Source organism: Uloborus diversus, chromosome 1 (genome assembly GCF_026930045.1).
Source record: "Uloborus diversus isolate 005 chromosome 1, Udiv.v.3.1, whole genome shotgun sequence".
NCBI classification, from domain to species: domain Eukaryota; kingdom Metazoa; phylum Arthropoda; class Arachnida; order Araneae; family Uloboridae; genus Uloborus; species Uloborus diversus.
In genome coordinates this window covers 242819210-242834477 of record NC_072731.1, presented here as the reverse complement: position 1 = coordinate 242834477, position 15268 = coordinate 242819210, and the positions used below count along the sequence as shown (strand labels likewise).

At 35.5% G+C, this 15268-nt stretch overlaps 1 protein-coding gene across 1 annotated transcript in view; it reads left to right on the top strand.

Moving 5' to 3' along the window:
- The first annotated feature begins 235 nt into the window (after positions 1-235).
- The window catches only part of LOC129226254 (transmembrane protein 68-like), a 67852-nt gene continuing 52819 nt past the window's right edge, over positions 236-15268 (top strand). Inside the window, exon 1 of the mRNA XM_054860858.1 lies at positions 236-267. The gene's annotated coding sequence lies outside the window, so the exon portion shown is untranslated. The remainder of the gene's footprint in view (positions 268-15268) is intronic.

Here is a 15268-nt window from a genome sequence, read left to right as displayed (position 1 = left end):
TAAAAACATGGAATTTTTCTCAGACGAAACTTATCTCCCAAAAGATGGCGCGCAAGAGAGCGGTTTCCATCGTTATGAACTTGACAAGAGAAATAAAGCAACATAATCATTGAGGTGTGCATAAACAAGAGGGAAAATCAAGTTTTTCGTCGTTCATCGTCGTGGCATCGAAGAAGCCGCAGAGAATAGTCGCTCGCTCCACTTCTTCCAAGTTTGTGAGGTCAAGCAACTCCACATTTAGCTTTTCTTCCAGCAAAAGTCCTCAAGGTGAGTTTTATTATTAAAGTTGAATTTTCAAACGCAGCAGCTTGTCCAAAATATTTTACATGCGTGTTTATTCCCAGTTGTAACTAAAAATTTGTTTTAGAACGTTATTTTGGATGATTTACGTTAAATAATGTTCTACCAGCAGTGATATGCCTATCTATTTTTTGAGGGTATACTACCAGTAATCCATTACGCACAATATGTGTATGCGATTATACACATAATGTGTCAAAATATGAAAATTTTTGAAACTTGAGGGTATACGTTATATGTCTATAAAAAATATTTGAGAGTATACGGCATATATGGAGTATACGCATACCCTATAGGAACACCACTGTCTACCAGGAAAAACAATGTTTGGAATACTGCATTATATTCTTTTACAGAAGCATGATTGTTTAAGTGGTGATTGATTTCGTTAATTATTTTCATTCCGATAAATAAATCTGCAGCTTTTCTCTAATCAAGAGACAGTTTTCATGTTTGTTCTGCCCATTTTTGCATAATTGCACTTGTCGGGCCCTGACCCCCTGATGATAACCCCAACGCCACCCAGATCCTTTGAAGGCAATCTCCATGTAACAGACATATCAGTTCTTGCTCAATACAGCCTACAAAAGCTCCAGATACAAGGGCGCCCATATAGGGGGGCAAGGGGGGGGCTTGAGCTCCCCCTCCCCTTTGAAGTTAGAACTTCCTTGCTTATAGCATTTTTTTCTTTGCAAAAATGTAAAAACATTTCTTCTCCTGCCATTAATGAATAAGTTATTAAAAATGTCAAATTTTAATGACTCTAATCTGTCCTGAAATCAGTTTCCATGGGGAAAATATCCAGATAAACCATGGGGAAAATATTTGAACCCCCCCCCCCCTTGCAACTTCGCATATGGGCGCCCATGTCCAGATATGTTAGATAACTATTTCATTCCATGAATTTTATGAAAAGCATGGACTTGACTTCTGCGCAATGCAATAAAATTTTGAAAATTTCCATGAAAAATATTAAAATATTTGCTTTTGCTCAGTAATGGAAGTATCTCAGAAGATACATTTACTGAGCCAAAAAATATTATTTAAATAGGGTTTCTGGACGCCTTTAAAAATTTAATTGCATTGTATAAATGCAGAGTCTATGTTCTTCATGAAATTCATGCAATGAAACAGAAATCTGACATTTTTAGACTCTTTACAGAGTATTTTTGTGCAAGAAATAATGAATTTATTAAAAAGAAAATGTGCCCTACAGTAGTTTTATTTAGTTAGTTAGTATAGTACTATTTAACTAATTCAGATTTAAAACTAATTCTGTACCGGGAGGTAAACAGTACTAAATCACAAAAAGAAAAATATCCAGGAGACGTCGTCATAGTTCTCTTTTGTGATACTTTCGTTCGCACCAAGCTAAACTATGCGAAAGCTGAAAAGACGCGATAACTGAAAGCCATAAGAACTTTTAGCTGTAGCAAAAAAAATGAAGAGAATGCAATATTCCCAGCAACGAAAAAAAAATATGCACACAAAAACTTGACGACCGTCCGAATTCCTGAATTCCCGCAAAAGCAAAGCAAAGAACGACTTGAAAGTTATTTTAAAAGCCTTCTTTGAATTAATTAGATGTTTTATTTGTTAACAAACATAAGATGGCAACAGTTAAAAATTTTAAATCATTGCGATAACATTTCCGATTATTTCCCAAAAATTAAAATCACGTGAAATAAGCAGACGACAGTATTACAATTTATCTTTCTTATTGTTGCATTTATAAAGCTATTTTTATTTACGCAAAAAAAAAAAAAAAAAAAAAAAATCAGCCCTCATGGAGCGATTGGCGCCAAAATTGAAACAACGCCTATTTACAAATAGATTCACATTTATTCCAAATTTCATCCAGAACGTAGCATTACTTCTTGAGATATGGCACTCACAATGAAAAAAAAGAACATTCGATTGCGCTACCCCGTTTTCAGCTTTTGACACCAAAATAAAATCTGCTATTATACCCTCTAGGGGCTACTTGTCGATAAATTTTTGTTCGATTCCGTTCATTATTTCTTGAGATACATCAATCACAATTGACAACAAAAAATGTTCTACAGCTCAACCCCCGTTTTAGCTATTGACACCAAAATTTAATCAGCACCTGTACCTGTTAGGGGCAACATATGGACCAAATTTTGTTTGATTCCACCGTTACTTGCTGGGGAATAGCAGGCACTTATAACTCAAAAAACTTCCTATTGCTCCACCCCCCTTGGAGGAATTCGCGCCAAAAACCAATGGGCACAAGTTCACATAGCGGCACATATGTGTACCGAATTTCGTTCGATTTCATGCGGTAGTTTTTGCTGTAGAGCGGCCACAAAAAACTGGTCACACGCAGACGTGACACACACACGGACACACACATACACACAGACAGACAGACATTTTCCAAAAATGGTTGAAATGCACTCCGCACACCTCAAAACGTTCAAATCCGTCGAAATTCGAAATTCGAAAATTTGCACGAATCCAATACTTTCTTCTATATATTAGATATAGAAGAAAGTAAAAAGGGCAAAAGTACAAAATTTTGCTAGGGCTGGTTTTGAGAGCAGATGAGTGGTAATTGATGTAAATTTAACAGCTTAACTCACGTTTTCATTAAGATTTTGATGAATTTTGTACACAGGTAACTTTCCCCGAAGAAACACTTAGACATGAATTAAACTTGCATTATATCCCAAAGTATTTAGAGATATCACAAACACTCGGCAGTCATTTCATTCAACAAGTATGGCTCGTTTAAGTAAAACAATTGATTTACTAATATCTAAACAATGAATCTTTACTAATAATAAAGCTGAAAGTCCCTCTGTCTGTCAGGATCTCTGTGACGCGCATAGTGCCTAGACCGTTCGGCCGATTTTCATGAAATTTGGCACAGAGTTAGTTTGTAGCATGGAGTGTGCACCTCGAAGCGATTTTCCGAAAATTCGATGTGGTTCTTTTTCTATTCCAATTTTAAAGAACAAAATTATCATAAGATGGACGAGTAAATTACGAAATTATCATAACGTGGAACCGTAACATGGGCACAAGCCAATTGGCGAGATACGAAATTATCATAACGTGGAAGCGTAACAAGGCTACAAGCCAATTGGCGAGAAAATTCACCATACATTATTTGTAAATATACAGGCGAACCAAGAGACCTTTCAGTTTTTCTATTACGGGCAAAACCGTGCGGGTACCACTAGTACCTACATAAACTAAAAGTTACTGTTTGTGCTAAATAATGTTTCATAAACAGACATACAAAGTAAAACAAACAATTATACTTTGAAACTTTTGACAGTTCTGCTTTATTTTTTTAATAATTTCTAGTTTTGGTTTCTAAATTGGGAAAAAAATAAATAAATAAACCATAAAAGGGGGGTGGCCCCTCCCAATCGCCGCCACTGAAATTAAGTATTGTTTAATTAAGTACTTTTTTTGCGTTAAAAAAATAAGTAATATGAAACTATGACGTAAATGCATAGTCAAAATCATTATTTATTTCACTATATTGATCAAAGCTGGTTCTTATTTCTCAAAAGAAAACATAATCATAAAACTGTATTTTCTTTTAAAGAGGATCGTGGGGGAGGAGAGATAAATGAAGTTTCTCCAAATATGATTTATTTTTTTGTCTCCCACTATAATTAGATTTAAAATGAGTATTATTTAAATACAAAAGGCAATCGAATAAAATGCTATCAAAAATAATGAAGCCGTTTTTCTCCTGAAGGCGAGCCATTTCCCCTTTTGGAACTGACAATAGAAATAAATTACTTAACTAAAAGTGCCAGTTAGAGTTGAAACGTTATGGATCGAGTTACAAGCTTGTGCATTTTCTATACTTTCTTAGGAGTTGTAAGGTGCCATTCATTAATTACGTAAGGATGATTTTGCCAATTTTTGACACCCTCTCCTCCTATGTAAGGGTAAGATTTTCTTACGTAAGATTCCATTTTTCTCAAATCATCACTGGAATCGAAATTAAATTCACTATTATAAATTAAACTTTTTATGTAAAAAAATATTTACTAAAAAGTTGGAATCTGGACTGACTGTTCCTTCAACATTTTTTTTTTTTTTTGTATATAGTGCGATACTAATCTTCTTTACTAATAATAAACCTGAAAGTCTTTCTGTCCAGATCTCTGTCTGTCATGATATCTGTCTGTCAGGATCTCTGCGACGCGCATAGCGCTTAGACCGTTCGGCCGATTTTCATGAAATTTGGCACAGAGTTAGTTTGTAGCATGGGGGTGTGCACCTCGAAGCGATTTTTCGAAAATTTGATGTGGTTCTTTTTCTATTCCAATTTTAGGAACAAAATTATCATAAGATGGACGAGTAAATTACGAAATTATCATAACATGGAACCGTAACATAGGCACAAGCCAGTTGGCGAGATACGAAATTATCATAACGTGGATGCGTAACATGGGTATTGGCGAGAAAGTTCACCCCACATTATTTGTAAATATACAGGCGAACCAAAAGACCTTTTAACTTTTCTGTTACGGGCAAAGTCGTGTGGGTACCACTAGTTACTAATAATAAAGCTCAGAGTCTCTCTGTCTGGAGGATGTCTGTAGGATGTCTGGATCTCTGTGACGCGCATAGCGTCTAGACCGTCCGGCCGATTTTCATGACATTTTGCACAAAGTTAGTTTGTAGCATGGGGGTGTGCACCTCGAAGCGATTTTCCGAAAATTCGATTTTGTTCTTTTTCTATTTCAATTTTAAACACATTTTTCGGAGCAAAATTATCATAAAATGGACGAGTAAATTACGAAATTATGATGACGTGGAATGGGAGAGCGAATGAACATAGCCAATTGGCGATAAATTCGTCATCCATTATTTGTAAATATACAGGCGAACCGAATGACCTTTTAATTTTCAACTACAGGCAAAGCCGTGCGGGTGCCACTAGTTAAAAATAAAACTTGCCACGCATGATTTTTTTATTATATTTCACACTATTCATTCTTTGTAGAACAAATAAAAAACAGCTCATCCTAATACGTTTTTTACCTTCCATGTAATCCTTGTCAAATGTCTGGCCGCGCGATTTCTAATGTAAAATATCGACTTGGAAAATATTACGTAAAAATGGGTTTGGACGCCCCCCCCCCCCACCAAAACTAAGGGTATGTGGAGATTTTTCCAACTCTCCTCCCCCTCGGGATCCTTATGTAATTAATGAATGGCCCCTAAGAGGAAAAAGCAATTTGTTGTGATAGGAATACTTGCGTTTGTTCTCACTGCCGGTGACGTCTGAACCCGGAAAGTAGTAACTGAGTAACTTCCGCTAAATTGTAAATTTATTTCTAATATTAGAAATCTGTTAGATTGTTCTTCTTCTTTTCCCCCCGTAAATTGGTTCTGTCTTTAACTTGCAAGGGAAAGGAAACGATGACACACAAAATGGTGAATATCAGTGAAATCACTCGATCTTTGAATTGATGCGTCTACTCGGCGAAAAGAAAAAAAGATGAATATATACTTGTGTTTTTTATCAAATTTAAAATTAATGCCAGACTAACGCATATCTACTTTTCAGGCGAGCGTAAAAACATTTGTCTTGTGCATGCATAGGTTTTGACTTGCACTCTGAAAACAACACTGGTAAATAACTATGAAGGGATTTATTTTATAGAATTACGGTGTTATGGCTCATTGGGGTACAAGATTATACGTACAATGCAGTAATAACTTGAAAATTGCCATTTTCGACTTAGTCTGCCACTGAGGTACAGAAATAATATATAAATTATATTTAGAATTGCAAGTGTGGTCCTATTTTCTATAGTTCTGTGTTATCAAGAGTTAGAAAGAGAGAGAGACAGAAACGAAAAAAAAAAAAAAAACATTTTTACAAAGAACAATAATTAAATAGGGAGGATCTTTTGTTAGGAGCATTTTCCCCACGTGGAGGAAGTGGAGGGACACAGCAATGGGCCACAGTCGGAGAAAAGAGGGAGAAAAAGGTTATTAAAACTAGTTTATATATATTTTGACAAAACTGGAAAGGGGCCAGCGGAGGTATCTGGCAAGGGGGCCCTGTAATAAATGTGGGGTCCATGAGCAGTCCTTAATTATCGGAGCGTACTTAAGGGAGGGCAGAGAGAAAGCAATTACTGTTTTGATTTTGAAAAGTAAGATACAATTTACATTGGCGAGTGTGTATTTTTTAATAAAGAATATATATATATATATACACACAGACACGTGTGTGTGTGTTGAAAGTATTTGCCCCTTCTTCCTCGAAAAATTTGAAATTAAGCTTTGCTTACGGTTCTATCCCCAACATCGCGGGGATGTAAGGGGACACCAAAACAGTGGGTCCAGTGTCCAAACCACTTGGCTTCCCAGTTCACCCATGGCCTCTCGTGACAACCATCAAACCTTGAATTTATCACATACTATCGGGGAAAAAAATATTTTGGTAATTTTAAAGCGTTTTCAAATTGAGAAACGAAATATATTGAGGTAGTGGAGACTGGAGAGCAGAACGTTTTCGTGCTCCCTGGCAAAGCCCCTTTGCTCCGCTACGTATCTCCGATAGTAACCCCCCCCCCTTCCCGGAGCTTTTTTAAATGAGGGGTGTCTATAAATGATATCACGCTTTGAGGAGGGAGGGGGTTTGTGAAATTGTGACAGTTTGTAACAGGAAGAGGTTAGGGAATAACAAGACATGACATCACGTATTGTGTAAGAATATGCTTATGAAAAAAAGTCATGTGACAAAATGTGAAGTGAAACCAGGGGCGGAGTGGGTCCGACAAGAGGGTGTCAACCTTGGCCTTCAAAGGTCGCAAAAAAAAAAAAAAGGTGCAATTAAAAAAAATTAAAAAAGAAAAGAAAAGAAAAAAGGAAAAAAAAAAAACGATGGTACAAACGTTTACGAGTTAAAAGAAAAGAAGAAAAAAGCAAAGGGAAGTCGCATAGATTTGTGAGCGAAAAAAAAAAGGAAATTGGCCCCAAAAATATTTTAAAAAATAAACAAATTAAAAAAAACTTTTTTAGATAAAAAAAAGGTGTTCAGGCTTGAGGGCGCATAGGTGGAGGGCGCATCGGATGGGTCGGCGGGCCAGTCCGCCCCTGAGTAAAAGTCGAAACTCAAATACTCGCCCATGTTCAAAGGTAGACTTGTAAGTAATGACCCAATAAATAAAACTGGGTAGCTTGCAATATTAATTGTTTTTAAAACAGATGTCAGCCTTGAGTGACTCCGGTTTAAAAATCATTATCGTTATTCTGTTCATATTATGAAGTATATTGCATTGACATAAGGTTTTTAATGATATGTCCATGATGAGTGACCATGAAGCATCCGAACAGTCTAAAAACTACGTGTAGCGAATAATTTCAACAAAATTTTGAAGCTTGAAAGTGAACAAACAGATTGAAGAAAAACAATGTAACATGTCGCAAACAACGATGAAAATAGCATGCATACACTATGTAATTACTAGAGCCCGAATTATATGGGTCAGTCTTCAAAAAGTGTTAACTTCTCGGGCACTCGCCATTTACAGTAAAAACTTTAAGGAACTGTTCATTTAATAAAGTTTTTTAATTTCAACAAAAATATATCTATTTAAACCGCCAACAATTTTTTAACAATAGTTTTTATTATAATATATTTTTGGTTCACAGCCCGTGAATTCTCACCTCCGTGGCATGTCAAACACCTGCTATGGCTGTTTATATTGCTTAATAACTTGTTTAATTAAAACTATATGTTTATTTATTACTTCCTTTTACAAAAAAAGGAAGTATTGTATTCGCGAAAAAAATTTCACTCAAAAATCGACCTTAATTTCCATTTTGCTCATCCCCGAATTAATGTTGAGGTTTTTTTTTTCCTGACTCGACCACACGTGGATAAGTGCCTAAGAACGTACAGACAAGCGAAATATTCATTTTGACGATTCCTGAGTTAGTTACAACTGGTTTTCTCGTGATGTCTGTATGTGCGGATGTGCGTATGTATGTCGCATAATTCAAGAACGTTATGTCCTAGAAAGTTGAAATTTGGTATGTAGACTCCTAGTGGGGTCTAGTTGTGCTCCTTTGGTTGCATTCGGGTGTTTCTAAGGGGGTCTTTTGCCCTTTTTTGGGAGGGAAATTATTTTTAATTTCGTTATAAACTCAAGTGGTGTTACAATTTGGCGGACACTTGGCGATATATCGCCAGTGTTTTGGTCGCCAAGTTTTGTCGCCAAATTTGGCGACAAATTTGGCGTGCTTTTTAAATCTGGTTTCAATTTTGCCAATGTTGGTGATATTTAGAGAGTAAATTATTGAATCACATTAAAATTACCAATAATTGGAAAATGATATTAAATTGAAGTAAAAGGAAGTCATGTAGGCACACATCAGTTCGTTTAATATTTCTTTCACAAGTGTCACAAATACTAATTGTTTAAGCACATTTAATTTTTTAATATTGGGTTTTAGTTTGCTTTAGCAGGGTAATGAATCATGTCACACAATAAATTCTCACTACCGTTACACACAAAATGCCTAACAGATTGTAGTAATGACATCACATTTTGTTCCCCATGATACAAGGCAGCTCCTTGTTTGCCGTAAAGAAGTTGTAAGACTTTTGTTGAAAAACAAGAAGATACATTTTGTTTTAAAAACCAAGTGTGGTTATTTGAAATTCTCACCTTCCTGACATTGAATTTCAGGGATTTAAATTATAGTAAAAAAAGAAGTGCACATGTTTTCACATGCTTTACATGTGCAGATTGTAGCAACGAAGAAAAAATTTCTTAGTCCTGAAAAATGTATCCATTAGGCCTATTGGAAAATTCGTCACCTCCATGATAGACCTCATCAATGTCCTTATTTCTGAGTTGAGAATAAATGATGGATGGGGAATACATCAATTTTAGACAGTCTACTAAAACTATAAATTATCAGTAAACTCAAATTTACTAATTCGGAAATATATTAATACTATACTATTTTTAACACAAATTTGAATTAAAGAGATAACTAAAATTTAAGCCGTTATCTAAATAAGAAGCTTAATATTAGATTCGCAATAATCATTGAACTTGCTCATTCTTTGCGCAATTAACAAAATGACTTCTTTGACATTAAGTTGTCCTCTGTTTTCAAACACTAAAAGTTTTTCTTTTTTTTTCATTTCCGTAAACAAGTTTTTATTATTATTATATTTATGAGTAATCAATGACCCATGTGCACTAAAAAATCATGAAAATATGCATGTATAAGTGCACTAAAAGTTTCTAAAATATGGATTAATAGCTAAAAATATAAACACTTTTAAAAAAACACCTGAAAAGATTGTTGCTTCTGAAAACAAATAGCAGCTCTATTTTTTCATTTTGCGACTGAGGCGTTTCTATATCTATATCTAGTAAAGCAATTATTTAGGCAGAAAAGCGATGACCCCACTAATTACTTTTATTGTATCAAACTACAATATGGTCTTGAAAGTTTTCTTTCTAAGCGATTTTTTTTTTCATTTAATTTCATTTGTAAAATTGAAAATATCTCTTCAACTCCTACAGAATTACTTAAAGTAAAAAAATATCTTAAAGTGCGTAAAAACTACAGTAATATGCATTTATTAAAAAAATAATAATCCTCCGTTTTTATGCATTTATAAGCACTGACATCATAAGAGGATAAAAGATACAATTGCTATGCACGTTATGCATTTGCATATAACCCCTGCTCTAGTAATTATTTATTTTTAATACAATAAATTAAAATGCGGTTTTTTTATCTCAAAAAATAAATGAATTAAATTACTTGTAATATGATTTAAACAATGGGGTTGTTTCCTTCAGTCAAAAGGTACTACTTTTAATCCCTGAAATTGATAGAATAAGCAATAATAATAATAATAATAATAATAACATGGAGGTAGAAAAAACTTTTATTTTCCCAACAGTTATTTTTTATTCAATTTTTTTTAAAATGTCTGATATTGGAAATAAGGCGTGGTCTTTACGACGACACAAGTGTACTTTGGCGCGATACTCCATTGCCGTGCTAAACGTTTACGCAGCGCAAATTATCATAACCGCGTTGCCAGTTTATGATAATTTGCGCTGTGCGCTTATGCTATCAGTGAAATGCATTTCATTACTTGTGATGCCATGTGCGGAAGCGTAAAAAATTAATTTCAGTCTGCGCACCGATTAAAATAATTGTTAAAAAATATTAAACTTTATCAAATTATTTTTAAAAAATGGTTGAATCCTATGTTTTTAAGCATGCTCTTTCAGGAAAAAATACTTTTAAATTTTCGGAAACGACCCCATTGATGCAGTTTGGAACAAAAGAATGAAAGTAGGCGTTTTGAAGTTGTGAATAAAACGAGTTTTAAGTTCAGGCCCTGTATACATGGGCACCCATATGAAAAATTTTAAAGGGGGGGGGGGGGGGGCTCGTATATTTTCCCCATGGTTTAGCAGGATATTTTCCTCGTGGGAACCGATTTCAGTACAGATTAGAGTGACTTAAATTTGACATTTTTATAACTTATTCAAGAATGGCTGGAAAAGAAATGTTTTTACATTTTTGCAAAGAAAAAAAGTATTAAAAGCAAGGAAGTTTTAATTTCTAGGGGGGGGGGGGCTTAAGCCCCCACTTGCACCTCCCCCCCCAATAGACGCCCTTGCCTGTGTAGACTTGAATTTTTTCTAAATCATGTTATATTTATGCTGCTCTTACCAGGGCTACTATTATCATCGCTTACCCCCAAACAAATGAAAGTATCTCTTTCTATTAAATTAAAGTTTTGGCACTTACATCCCTTTCCTTAAACGTTCGTGACATTTTTTGAAATATTTCTTTGAATGAATATGGAAAATATTTTATTTGAAAACTTTTTTGGAAAAAATAGCGAAGAAAGTCTCTTGGAGGATGTCCCCTTGCTCCTCGCTAGGCGCCCGCTCTCTCTCTCTCCGCTCGGAATCTGAAAAGTTTGTGTATTTTATTATTACGAAAGAGCTCTAGATGACTATTAACGCAAATACGGTACAGTAGGCACAAACGCTTTGTCTACTTTGATTACATTGGTTCTCAAACTTTGTCGATTCGCGGCACCATTTGCAATAATTGGCTTACCCCCAGTTTCGAAACATTTCAAAATCCCTCCCCCTTTAATGTTTTAAAAGACATGATTGAAACTGAAAAACAGGCGGGGGGGGGGGATTTCGTGTCGTAGAATCTGGGGAGACACCAAATAATTAGAATCTTCTCACGGAACACAGTGGGGCAAAAACACGAAAAAGCGCTGATATAAATGGGTTTTTTCCCCTATAATCAACCAATTGAGAATTAATAAATTTTGCACAGGCCTCCCTCTTAGGCAATCAGAACTGGAATTTTAGAGCTATTCGTCCACTACAAAGCTAAGGGAGCCTTTAGAAAGTTGAAGAACCATGAGTGCGGGAATTTAAAAAAAAAAATGCTTTTAAGCAGTCTATTTTTTTTTTCTTATTAAAGGCGGGTATATTTAATTTCTCTTGGGGGTGTTCAACGATAGTATTAGGATGAATAAAAAATGAATAATTAAATTCTCAAACCGAAAATCGGTTTTGATCAGCATCGAAAACTTGGGAATACAAGGTTATTTTTTTTTAAAACACTCTAAAAAAAATTTCTCTTATGTCCTCTTTGAAATTAATATTAATTAGTCATCAATGGTCTGTAGAAAGACCCTGAAAAAGAATTAGCTGCGTAAACCTGCGAACTTTGAACACTGAGCCCAAACAAATCGAAAAAACTCCCTAAGAACATTCCTGTGTATCAAACAAGCGATAGAGGTATGAAAACATTTTTAAGCGCTTTTTGGCGTTTTCGCCCCACTGTGCGGACAGTGTTGCCAGGTGGACAAATCCAGATTTCCCTAATTCCCTTCCAACTTTTCCCCAAAAAGCGATGTTTTCTATCAAAATTCCCCAAATTTAAAAATTATTTTTCCATCAATATTTTCATAAAATAAATCGATTTCCTTTAATATTTTTGTCTCTTGAAAAATTTTGTTTTCCCCAAATAGCCAAATTTTCTTATAAAACTCTCCAACTTCTTTTTCTTCCCATTTTCGCTTTTTTTTTTTTTTTTTTGTCTTCTTCATCTTTATCTTTCATGATCTTTACTATTACTTATAATAAAGCTGAAAGTGTCTCTGTCTGGATATCTCTCTGTCAGGATCTTTGTGACGCGCATAGAGCCCAGACCGTTCCGCCGATTTTCATGAAATTTGGCACAAAATTAGTTTGTAGCATAGGGTTGTGCACCTCGAAGCGATTTTTCAAAAATTGGATTTGTTCTTTTTCTATTCCAATTTTAAGAACATTTTCCCGAGCAAAATTATCATTAGTTGGACGAGTAAATTACCAAGCTATCATAACGTGGAACCGTAACCTGGGCAAGCCAATTGGCGAGAAATTCATCATGCATTATTTGTAAATATACAGGGGAACCAAAACACCTTTTAATTTTCTACTGCGGGCAAAGCCGTGCAGATGCCACTAGTCACAAATACAAGCGCCTGACCGAGAGATAAGAAATAGCCAAATGTTTTTTTTTCTACTTGCATTTACTACTCTGCTTCTGTATGTACATTTAAACTACGATTTTTGTATATATTTATCCAAGAACATTCTTCATCACACTTATTTTTACCTGTTTCACGTATCAACTAGTTACTCACGCAGAACATTAATGCAAATTTCGTAGCATAATATTCTACATAATACGAATTCTATAAAGTTTAGCAAAGCTAAACCAATGCTGTTTGATACAAACAATGTAACTATATTTCTTGTCGTGAATCTAAATACGAAAAGAATTCTTTTTTCCTCGAGGTTTTTTCTTTCCCCAGGTTTTCCCCAAGAAAAAAAATTTTCCCCAAAGAATTCCCCTCAAAACTCATTTCCCCGAAATTTCCCCAGAGAGCACCAGATTTCCCCAAAATGGGGAAATTTCCCCCAATCTGGCAACACTGTGTGCGGCACCCCGTCATTTCGCTATTTTTCCATATGAATATATTGAAACCATTCTTCCCGGCAACCCCCCCCCCCTTCCCTCCTTTTTCCCATCTCTCCCTGCAACACCCCAGGGTGTCGCGGCACTCACTTTGGGATCTCCTGCACTAAGAGAAGAATTTAATCTCTTCCAATTGGCTACAATAATTAATAGCTGCTCCAAATCCAAACCAAACAAGAAAAAATGCAAGTCCAGCTATTGAATCATCATGTTCAATATTTTAAATAAAAATTAAAAATAAAAAATTATTTATCGTTCGAGGCTCCGAAAGTTGAAAAATGCGAAATTTAAAGCGGGAACCAAGCAACTTTCATACGTAGAACTATAAACGATCAGGGCCGATCCTAGCAGGTGTGCAGGGTGTGCACCGCACAAGGGCGGCCAAAGCAAGGGGCGGCCGCAGGCCGCATCATATAGTTCTTTTAATCAAGCAAAATTCTTCAAGAATTTCTCACAAGACAACTTATAATAAGGCAAATAAATATGCTGAATTTTAAATGTTCAATTACCAACGTAAGTGCCGATTTCTAGACAGCATAGCATAGTTTAAGAAAAATAGATTGTTAGGGAACATTGTGTTGATTCATTGTCCATTAATATCTACTCTTTACACACATGCTTCATTTGGTTGCAAAATTTGTCGCAGAACCGGTAATCAGGCATGGATACAGAGGAGGGGAGATGAGGGAAATGGCCCCCTCCTGAAGCATGAAAGGGTGCCTTCTAAAAGGAGCACTCAGGGCCCAGGGCAGCCACTAATGTTTACCCCCAAGCTTTTATAGACATAAACAATGAAGACATATTTTATATATTATATTTAAAAAAAGCTATACTGATTAGATACTGTCGCAAGCATTTCAAACAATAAATTCTGTTTTCAACATTCACGGATACGTGAAGAGACAGTGGAAAATTACGACTCCCCTGAGTGTCAAACATATATAAACAACGAACAAAAATTCTGTAATTTTCTCCCTTTACAGCATTTTTTCCCAATTAAAATCACGAATGAACTGCCCGGTTTCAGATCAGGGCTCTTGCCCCGGGTATTAAATTTAAACGTGGCTTCAAAACGAAGATCCAAAAGGATGCCATAACCTCTTTAACGAGAGTAAAGAAGGCTTAAAATTGCGTTTTTAGGACTTTAATTTCGGAAAACTTTGCTGTTTGAACCACCGTTCTTAAGGACCCAATTAAATCTCTGATTCACCCCTGCCACCTTAACTTAATCAAACAAGCCTGAAAATGTTGGCTTTAAAATCCAAAATGTGTTTTCAGAGGACAGCCCTTCTTAATGTCATCAAAATTTGCTTAATGACATTTTTCGTATTTCTTTTTTGAAATTTTTGCGATGGAGTGCCCCGAAATCCATTCCCAAATATTACTACCAAAGATAGTCTCAATTAGCGTCTTTAGAGAGCCCCCTAATCCCACCCCCTCAGTTTGAAATTGACTTCAGTTTCAAAAAACGCGAGGGCAAACGAAACCCTCGCCCGCTCTTTATCCCATATTTATCAAACAATGCGTAAAATACGATTTTCTGAAAAACTCTGGAGGAGAACTGCCTGGCTTATGTAACTTTTTAAGGCGCTAGGGCATAGGGTAGGTGGGGGTAAAGCCCCGCGCGGGGTAAAAACCCGCACCGACTTTTTGACCTGACCGCCTTGGAGTGAAAAGTTTAATTTTAGGTGGTTGATTTGTCCTATTAAAATCTATTATGTCATGAAAATCTGTCCTTACCAGGCAATCCAGACACGAGAAAAAGGGGTAAATCTGTTTTTTACTACTTTGATCTAACTTTTCTAAAGTATTATTTGAACATTGGAAAATATAGGATTTGAAAAGAATAATCAAGGAGTAACATGTTGATACTGTTGCGTTCAAGCTTCACCTTTGAGTAAAAATAGTTATTCTAATG